Consider the following 11497-nt stretch of genomic DNA (forward strand, 5'->3'; position numbering starts at 1 on the left):
GCTTGTCAGCAAACTTCGTCAGATTCTGTTTGTGTGTTTGCGCACATGTACGTGAGTTAGGGTTTGAAAGCTGGGCTTCAAGCATTTCTGCCCTCTCCCACTGTCTTTCATCTATTTATATTTGATCCGTGCACATAGCTTAGAGAAAGAAAAAGTACCTTATGCGTTCGCCTAAGGTGAATCGAATGCAAAAACCATCTTTCTCTTTTACTCTCAGTCGATTGTATTGATCCCCCCCCCCCCCCAATTTTCAGCACCTAGCGTGGTCTTGCACTGCCTCCGGGATCAAAGGCATTGCAAGCTTTCTGCACTTCACGTGCCTCCGGGGTCGGCCCACCCATGAACAAGCGGCGATGTCGTGTGATGATGACATCATTTGACATCACAGTGACGTCACTATGACGCATAATGACGTCAAATTTTGTCGATACGTGTCGTCATGATGACGTGTTATGGTGACGTCATCGCGTGATGATTTTTTTGCATCACTCGTGTTGACGCCGACACCGACGGCCAATTTTGGTGTTTGATGAGGCACGTAAGGCTATCGCCTTAATAAATAGCTCCAATGTGCTCAGCATGGTCGCTTCGAAAACTACCAAAACTTCACATAAAACTCTTGTTGAGAGCACCATCACTTTTGTCGTCTTTCATACATGTACTCAAACTGAAGCGCGTGCACGCACAGGCAGAGCAAAGAAGGGCCACGAAAACACAGCGCAGTGTTTCCCTAGATTGAGTGAAGTATCAATACCCCAGTACGTCAGCTATCATTCAGTGAAGCGTTGACGTACGTGACTGCGCACAACGAGTCAAATTAAACTGGCTTTCTTATGTGACAATGACTTCTTCCGGGGTAATGGCCCGAGAAGAACTGGGTCGCTATAACTTCTCTGTGTACAGGCGCCGGAAAATTGGCGCACTGTTGGAAGAGAGACAACGGGACGAAGCGCGATGCATTGAGTGAGTGAAATATTTCGCGGGACATTGCATTTGAGACTCATTGAGGAAGTGGCCACATCCTTTACTATCGCTTTTCTTTCGCGTTTAGTCTGCCGGAAGCGGAAATTGTAAAGCTTCAATATCCGGAATGAAATTTCTGACGCCTTCTGGAGCTTTCTCGTTGACGCCACACAGTTTGATTTGAGTGAACGCGAGAAGCATGAAACTGTCGCTTTCGAACCCCGGCTGATGTCACAGGGATTTCCATTTGTAGTTTGACGTATCAAACAAGCGGGCAATCGATGAATGATCCCTTCACTGGCTAACCGAAACTCGCAAAGCTACTTAGGGCATCTCGCCTCCTGTGATGTACACTTCTCTGGCACAATAGATAATCAGATGAAGGATCTAGACGTGCTTGCTTTATCTTAAGGCGAGACGTGCGAAGCTCCCATTCCTTCCTATCGACCGTATCCTCCGCCATCCACAGGAAGTGCGTAGCATCGCCATGCGAGCCAGCCATATCCGTTATCAGCGCCCAGTTCTGCGTGCCAATTACCTCGCTTGGTGCTTCCCTCTTTTGTCCATCTTTTCTGGCTGGCTTGTCTGGTGATGGATCGAATCAGGGAATCCTTTTCTCCTCACTTCCTCCCATCTGACGACGCATACCGTAAGTCTCACGCGCTGAACAAACTAACTGGCACAGAGTGTGTAACTTTGCTCTTTCCTGTAGTGCTGCGCTACCCTTGACCTTTATACACCGACATTCTATCGCCTGCACCGTCCTTCGTTCTGATTTCATTTCTCCCATAGGTGTAAAAGATCGAACACTGTTTACTCCTGTTAACCTCGCTGATCATGTGATGCAAGCTTCACTGCTCCGTGCAAGTTGTCACTGCTCCTTAGTTTTCACTTCTCCGTGCGAGTTGCCACGTGTTTGCACAGCAACCGAAAAAAAAAATTCGCAGAAGACATGTGAACGCAAACACGTTTTGATGTTTACTAAGTGTATTAGTCAAGTTGTGTACAAGATGCCCGTTAAGTTGTAGAAAGCTTTATATAGGCCTGGGAGTGTGCATTTAAACTGCCAGGTTTAAATGCACATATATACCCGATAAAGTGTACAGGAGGACGACCGCCGCCGTAGCTCAATTGTTAGAGCATCGGGCGCGTTATTCGAACGTTGCAGGTTCCGTCCCTGCCGGTGGCAAGTTTTTTCGTGCACTTTAATTTTGTTTGCATTTATATCATAATTATTACAAATAACGCCCCCTATACATTCCTTGGGTTGATTGTCTGTTAGTTTTCATTACGCCATCATTATCGTTCCTAAAAAAAAAAGAAGTTGATTTATTGGCAGGTTTCGTCTGATTTTTTGATTGTGTGCGCACAAATATATATGTTTTTGGGTGATTGAACATTGGGTCAAAAGTGAGCGCTTGTCTTGTTTTCATCTCTCTTCTCGTCTTTGCCATTGTTTGCGCTGCAGAAGTCCTGTGATGCGAGCTTCTTCACGAAACACACCGCCCTTTGGCTAGCCCATCCCTTGACGTGTTTCATATTGTGTATGTCTGCGTTATTCTTTTCGCAAGCTCATTGACCAGCTCAGAACATTCGTTATCATATTGGTCCTCTAACAGGTCGTCTCTGTGTTAACAGCAGCCTCCTGGCCCTACGCATTCACATGTTTAAAGTAGAAATGCTGTCATATTAGACAGATAAAGCTTTTTATATGAGGTAATGAAGTGCTCCAGGTGGAGGACCCCTGTTTGTATAACATTGTATCCAACAGTGCGTTTCCTCTGATTGTCCAAAATCCTCACTTTATTAGAAAAACTCAGTTAGCTGAACACACACACACACACACACACACACACACACACACACACACACACACACACACACACACACACACACACACACACACACACACACACACACACACACACACACACACACACACTCACTCACTCACTCACTCACTCACTCACTCACTCGCTCACTCGCTCACTCACTCACTCACTCACTCACATCGAAAAGGAAAGGAAGCAGGTTAGCCAGAACGGAAATTCGGTTTTCTACCCTACCTTTGCAGGGGTGATGAACAGACAGGACGTGATTTTCTAATACAGTGCACCAGGTACAACAAACCATCATATGCAAGCAAAGACCGGAAAGACTCCGGCTCGGGCTCCTAAACGATCTTCAGCTCGGTATGCGAGCATTAATTCAATAGCAATAGATCATCATCATCATCATCATTCTAGCCAGTGTTCATTGCTGGACAGAGACCTTTTCTCTAAATAACGGGACGCGCACAGAGGATTAGCAGTTACGCTTGCTTCAGGCAGTGAAATTATTGTACCAACTATCTCGTACACGGTTCGTGAAGTTGAGGCTGAAACATCAATCCCTTCAAAAGCTACGGGGCATCCTTGAAGGGGGCAGCTTTAACACTTCGCGCCCACTAAACTTCTGTATGGAATGGCACTGATGTGGTATTATAATGATGCTCAAAAGTTGTAAATTGCCGTTAGGCTGTGGTTGTGCAATCAGAGCCAGCGGTAAAGTCCGACAAAAGCATCTCAGTGAACATAAAAAACAAGTGTGTATGGAACGAAAAAAAAAAGCAGGAAGTGGTCTCTGGATTTCTAGAATTTATTCTTGGCCGACTTTTCAGTAACTAGGTAAAGCTGGCATTCCTACAACATGCCTAGAGCGAGCCTAAAGAAAGCCATATCAGAAGACAGGGAAAACATCAAACGTTAAAGGAATCTGTAGAGGGTCGTTTAGAATGACGAAAAGCTTAAACCGGCAGAGATGGTATCACAGAGCAAAAGCTACGCGCTCTACAACCGCTCCATTTTCACGCCTAATCTACGGTCGCACAAGTACAAAACGACCGTGAAGTCGACAAGCGACTTATGTCGGTGGCTGCATTGAAACTCATCTCTAGATTCACTCGAGCAAGAGTTATGTAGCAGGAGACGACGTAGCTCGTTATATTCCTCCCTGTCTAACTACTCGGAACATCGTACTTTTAGAAACACCATGGCTCGTACTTTATGGATCTCGGCTGCGTCGCTGTCCTACGCAGCGGTTTCGGCTGCGGATTGAGGCCGTAGTTATGGCTCCGAATAAATGTCCTCCTGGACATCTGAAATCTTTATTTCACGCGTACTATTTCCCATAACGCGGCGAATCGGGGAGCCCGCACTCTATGCCCCCCCCTCCCCCTTCTCCTCTAAATTATGCATAAATCGAGCGTCGCGTAAGCACTACGTGGTTATTGCTTAGCACGTGCTCTGTTTTTTTTTTCTGCATATGATGTCCTACAAAACGACGAAATGGAACACTGACGCGGCGATATATAAGTTACTGTTGTAATTTATGGGTAACGCATCAATTTGTGCGTGCGCGAAATACATGGCTATTTATACCTGTACGAAATAAATGTACAGTCGTGAACGATATGACAGGGAACACCGAAATCGTGTTTAATCAACTATTACTTGTAACGAACCGATAAGAATGTGACGTACTTAACTGCAAGAAACACCTTCCAGCTTGATCATTTAGTGTTATGAACGCTTTTTCGCTTGCCAACTGCGTTTAACCACCACCTTTAAAAGGTAATTTAAGAGTTCCCTCCACATTCGTACGTCTACTGTACATGTGTGTGAGAGTTGATACCGACTTGTGGTGGCGCACGCCGGAAGCTGAATTAGCGTCGACGTCCCAGAATAAGTCAGCCGAGCCGAGCTGCACCACCGCTCACAGAACTTTGCCTACTGAGGATTCGAACTCCTGTACCTCCAGAGATGTGCCATCAGGAGCCGCGTGCCCTGGCCACTAAGCCAGCCACATCAATCTCCGTGCTTTGAGATGTGCGCGGGTTAATATTATTATTATTATTATTATTATTTCTTTTATTTTTGGTAAACGCCGACTGTGGGAGTGGTGGCATGAATACACATATTTCAGTGGCCACATCAAGCAAGAGACTGCAGCGGATGAATAAGGTACTTTGTGCAGAGCAAAAACGTGATTCTCATTATGTTTTAAATTCTATCCCCCTCTCTTTCTCGCTCTTTATTTTTCATTTGTATAACTTATATATTGTAGTCGAGGGTTTGAACCACTCTACGTAGAATCTTCCTCTAAATATTGCTTCACTGCGTAGCAACTGTGCATAACAGGAAGCCAGCACATAGCGGGAGTGTGCCGAGAGGCAGGGCGAAAATAAAAAAAACAGGAACGGAAAAGGAAAAAATCAGGCACAACTGAGTGACCGCTAATCATCAAAGTATGCGACAACATGCTTGCAAGTTTGAGCGCATGGGTTACAACCAGACTTGTACACGTTACAGAAAATAAGTAACCGATTACAATTACAATTACTTTCTTAAAAATGTAATTGATTACAGTGATCAATTACAGCCTCAGAAAAGCAACTGGACAATTACAGAGATTAAATCGATTACTTTTGCGTTACTTTCCTTCAAAATATTACTGCCGGAATACAGTAACACAAGCTTACTCGAACTAAAACGAACTACTGTGGCTTACATGGTAGAAAAAGGCTGGAGGGTTGCGTGAAGGCTGGGAGGCTTACTGTGGCTTCTGCGATATAGCGTACGCTGTTAACTTTCAAGAGGAGCTGTTTTTCAAAGTTGTCATCGCTGATTGTTCCACGCTTCCTCGTTAAGAGGTCAGCTGCTACACTGAACACTCTCTCAATACATGCGCTGGAGTGAAGGGCGGTATTATAACGTGGAACACCTTGCGCACCAGCTCGTAGTTGCGCAGTGCTTCGATGCTAGTGTCCATGTCCTCTATGAAGCGTCGCGCATCTCTGCTTCTGGCGCTCGGGCAACGCGTTGCAGGTAAGGCCAAGGAAAAGGTAAAAAAATAGGCTCTGTAGGGACCTCCCGTCTGACAGGACGGGGGGGGGGGGTTATGGGGGAGGGGATCCCTAAAGAGTGGTGTCGCATATTTATCGGGACGAGAACTGCCGTAGAAGACTGGTTACAGCTTGATTTTAGAAAAAAAAATAAATGATTACCGGTAGTGAACTACAAGTAAATGTAATTGAATTACCCAGAACGTTACAATTTCTAAAAAGTAATCAAGTATGTTACAAAATTACAAGAAAATGTAATTTATTACAAGTAATCGATTACTGGTAACGCGTTACGTACAACTGTGGTTATAACACTGTTGTTCTTGTACAGTTGTACAAGGAGGAGGAGGAGGAAGGAAATGAAGGAAAGGCAGGGAGGTTAACCAGACGCGCGTCCGGTTTGCTACCCTACGCTGGGGGGAAGGGATGAAGGGATTAAAAGAAAGAAAGAAGAGGGAAGAAGGCACTGTCAGGGTACATATGCACCTGTCCATTGAATGCCTACAAGCGGTCGGTTAAGCCGGTCGATTTTAAAAACAGCAGTAATGCTCGCGTCGCTTTGCTGGCCTGCGATGCGTAGGGCCACGATCCGAGGATCTTCTCTTCGGAAAACGGTCTGTCGTCTAACTTGTTCAGCGCATCGCGCAGAACGTTTCGTTCGTTCACAAAACGTCCACAGAAACACAGTAGATGTTCTATCGTTTCGTTGCTATTGCACGAGTCACATTTTGAGGTGTCTGCCATTCCTATGCGAAAAGAGTACGCCTTCGTGAAAGCTACTCCTAACCACAGGCGGCACAGTAAAGTTGCATCACGGCGGGAGAGGTGAGATGGAACTTTGAGCTTCCTCGATGGGTCTAGTTCATGCAGGCGACGGTTCCAGACACTGGGGTCACTCAACCAAGTTTGCGTCATGGAGTCAGTGAATGAGCGTAGACCCTTTGCAGCGTCTGTCCTCGACAAGGGTATTGGGGTTGTCTGGGCATCCTCGTGAGCGGACCGAGCAGCATCATCAGCGAGGTTGTTACCCACAATACCACAATGTCCCGGCAGCCATTGGAACACAACGTCATGTCCCTTCGATAAAGCTTGGTGAAGAGCTTCTCTCATTTCGTTCACTAACTGCTCGTGCACCCTTCGTCGTAATGCTGATTGCAGACTCTGAAGGGATGCCTTAGAGTCGCAAAAGACAGCCCACTTTTGAGGCTGGGCTTCCGCGATATAAAGGATAGCAGCACGTAAGGCGGCAAGCTCCGCTGCTGTTGATGTCGTCCCGTGTGACACCCTGAACTTGACAGTCACTTGGCAGGCCGGAATAACAACAGCACCTGTGGAGCTGTGGAGCCTCCGTGGTGCCTACAACAACCACAGGTACGCCTCACAATTCCGGGAATAATGAAGAAGAGCCGTCATTCGACAGTGGCTCTACGACAGGCGACATTGTCACTACTCAACGAGGAGTATGGCCAAAGGACACACATTTATACCGATGGATCAGTCCTAGCCGACAGTTGTACAAAATTTCAATATCGGTACTGGGAGCGATAGGTTCTGCGACCCCACCAGATGAGCAATCGGGTTTGAATTCGTCTGGGTCGATGTGTGCATCCTAACCACGACATTTTGCAGCATCGAACCTACAATGACGTACCATCTCAACGAGCTAGACTGAACGTGGCAATGATTGGCGTAGTGTTGTTATTCTCTCGCGTCATTCGTGCGTCTACAGCGAGCACAGCGTGGCGGTCGGTAATGGCGTGGAAACGTGGTGCCAGATATGACTGAAAGAGCCAGGAAGAGTGAGACGGCGCGTGAGACGGGGTGGGGGGTTAAAGGAACTGGTGAATCTACCATATATTTAGGGGTGCGACACCCTCGTTCAGCCAGAATCAGGGAGAAAAAAAATCATGAACTACCAAAACAGAAAATTGCACATGCTATATGTTGGAGGGGCGGAGCTTCATAGAATATGACCTATAATCAGGCTTGGTTGCTGCTTTGTGATGGAGAGCAAATGGAAGGACATAGAACGGCATAACCTGACGGCATTGTAGGTAATGGTTAGCACAAGCCAGTAAAAATGGCAAAAATTAGGCCGGGGAGTCAGACGGGAGTTGACATGTTCACTTATGGTGTGGTGGGGGAGCAAAAGGCCCGTCTCCGTGGAAAATGGTAAAGTGGCAGGCCTTGCACAATGCTACACGGAGACAGCCCGCACGTGGCACAAACAGGTGGCTACTTACCCCTTGACGACTAGTTAAGTGTTACCGGGATAGCTCGACGTGGCAGACAAGAAAATCTTTATACAAGACAAGACAAAAGAAAACAAGCAGCTGGTCCCTTACATGGCTCCCCGGACATCATAGTAAGTGACAGGGCACGACAGAAGAGTAAACGTATTCGTGAACAAGATAAAGTACGGGCTTGCTTTGTTTCATTATATTTGTTCCTCTGGTGAAAACCGATGACATTTACAAACGATAATGAGAAGTTCGCGGGGACAGCGTGGCCGCAGCAAGCACAGGAGCGGGTTCATTGGCGAAGCATGGGCGAAGCAGGTCCTGCAGTGGACGTATAGCAAGTCTGATGATATTGATATTTCTTTACAGAAGATCTGCGTTCACCGTAGAAAAGGCTGATGCTGTCTCAGGTGCAAAAGATCAAAATGCCAAAGAGCGAAATTCGGACAATGAGAGGACGAAACACGCAACAAACAACAATGGAACCATCCGCATAAGTGGTACGTGATTACGGGGCTCGGCTGAAGACTGAAGACCCCGCGTGTTCGATACTGGACGCAGTGGCCGCATGTCGATGAAGGCGAAACGCTGGAGGCCCGTGAACTTGGTGGTCGAAATGGTGGTCGAAAGGTGGTTCGAAATTTCTAGATTCTTCCACTACGGCCTCCCTTATAATAGTGTCGTGGTTTTGGAACGTAAAGCCCTAACAATTATTACTATTTCTGTCATGCCGCAATATTCGTCGTGTAGTGCCGTGTCTCTTCTTCGTGACCACAAAGTACCGCCGCGCGCGCGCGGTACTTTCTGATCACGACCGGCCACGACCGGTCACGACTGCACTCGCGCGCACACACACGCGCGCGTGATAATGACCAGCGCATCGCACGCTAAGCGAGCTGCTGTCAGACTTCACTTTTGCAATCGCAGCATGTACGCTCAAATTGTTCATTTGCAGGAAAAAAGGATCGTACAACGTATCGAAAATTGGAAAGTCATCTGCTTAAAGAGATATTGCGGGGTGCTCCTTAGATAACCGGAAGGGACACGTGACAGTCATTTTCCTACTTGTCGGAGTGGCAACTTTCCGACGAAATGACAACACGCGGCCTGCAGCCGGTGTGACCACGTGCTTGCTCGGACAGATTTATTGCGAGGCCGGGAATAACGCAAGAAGAGAGTGCGTCGCCCCACCCGAGTCACGAGCCAACGACTCCCCCCCACATCTCGTTTCGTCGTCCTTGTCGTCCCTTCGAGAATGGGGTCTTTTCCGCATGCTCTCTTTCCCGAATCAGGCAAGAGTGTATCAAAGCATTTGCAAGTACAATCGAGGGCTCAAAGTGCGCATTATACCATGCGCTGCAGAAGCTCGAGGTATGTATAGCTACGACGCGCGTGAAGATAAGAACTCTTGGCTCGAAAAGAAAACAACCTACGTACGGCCGTTGTCGTAGAAGCACGTAGCACTCTAATATGAAAAGAAAGAAAGAAAAGAGAGACAGGAAAAAGCTGTTTCGTTGCACGGAACGAAAGAGCTTCCTATTAAACTTGTCTTTTCGGTTACACGGAATCACGAAAGGTTGTTTAGACATACGAACGTACGCCGGGATTCCTGTATTCACTTAGCTTATTCTTGCATACTGCCATCATACGAACGTGCCTCCGACCTCGTATGAGGTACTACCGCAGTTCTGGACTTCCCACGTGACCGTACCACGTGACCTTGACTTATCTGACTTGACTGTTCACGCCTCTAGGTTTCACTTGGATTTAAGATTACTGCTTTGTTCTCTTTCTTCTTTCAGTTTTTTTTTTAGTTCTTACACGGCACACTAATACGCAAATGACATGTTGTCTGTTTCGCATTTTCTTCTTGATATCGGCATGTGTCCTCACATCGTACGCCCCGCAAGACAGGCTTTACGGCCAATATAATTTGCGCAACTAGCATTACATCTTATTGAGGCAAATCTTCGTCGCAAGAAAAAAAGAAAACAGTCAATTATTATGCATAACAACATCGCTCTACGTACCCTTTCATTGGTGACAGCGTTTGAATGATGTTCTGGCACTCGACGCATCTGTCTTGTAAGACGTGCCAAAAAATTTCGTTGTGATCATGCCCCTGCGGCGATGGTAAGATCATACAGATATAAGGAAGAAGAAGAAGAACGAAAAAGAAAGCAAACAAAACAAGCCGCTTCTCCACTTATGCCGTCATTGAAAAGACGTCGGCTTCTGTTTCTATATTTCTTTTTGGGTGGTGGAAGCGTTGCACGTAAGTGTTGCATACCTTTGAGTAATCTAGCGTTATCTTTTTCTCTTTAATTTTCTTTATATCGCTTCCTGATTTTGATATCCAAGAATAAATAAAGCACAGATAGAAGAAACGAAAAAAATAAAGAAAAAAAGATCAAGACGTCACACAGTACAACGCACCTCTCAAGTCGATCGGCCCAAATTAAAATTCTGCATTTGAACACGTTGACAGGCGTATCTGGACAATCGCGGTGTTCTCGCTGCACTGCACGCAACTCGAGATAGACTTCGTCAAATATTCTTCCTAGCCTTAGAACGATCCCGACACTTGGTCTGCCCTTCAAGGTTACTCAGAAAGATTGGTCCGACGCAATCTCCGACAAAATCGAGTGAAAGTTAACAATAAAATGTGTCGGACAACGGCGCCTGTACGGCAGCGTGAAAGAAAATCCACTTTCCCTGATGTTTGCAAAAGATATTGACTTCTTGCGCAAGCAATCTACGATATGGTGTTACCTTTAATAGCATCGGCGAAGCGCACACACTAGAATCTTGTGTACACTGTGAAATGGCGTGCGTGGTACGGTCGATGACGCCGAAGAAACACAAAAAATGCATACTCGCGTTTTTGCTGGCGCGCACAAATTCTGCTTCTTAAGCGCCTAGTTAGAGCAAACAAAGAAAACAAATAGACAAGAAATGGAATTTAACTTCGCTAACAAACAACGCTCGCATGTTCGTTTTCGTCACTAACCCACCACCTCTGACCCGTGCTGTAAAACACTTTCTGTATTTCATGTTTCTACGACCTAACGAAGTGAGAGGATGAACTAGAAATAGCACGTGCTCGTTATTATGCTCACTGAAGAGAAATAAATTACGACGCGGAATGCGTTACGTTGCGCCAGGTTGCCAAGGAACAACCAACCAACCAACCAATATCCACGTCGTTGGAAATGCGCCCAGAAGTGCACGTTTCGTGCACTTGCGCTCCTAGCATTGCCAGTATTGTTTTACCATCTGCGCATTTCGCTCCCGTTGCGAAATTGGCTGAAATGGATGTCATGCTGTAGCGTTATGGCGCAAGGATCGCTGTCTTCAATTATTATACCATTCGTACAACATTTGTGACGTATTCGAATGCGGAGATTGCGCT

This window comes from Rhipicephalus sanguineus, chromosome 4 (genome assembly GCF_013339695.2).
Source record: "Rhipicephalus sanguineus isolate Rsan-2018 chromosome 4, BIME_Rsan_1.4, whole genome shotgun sequence".
In the NCBI taxonomy this organism is placed as follows: domain Eukaryota; kingdom Metazoa; phylum Arthropoda; class Arachnida; order Ixodida; family Ixodidae; genus Rhipicephalus; species Rhipicephalus sanguineus.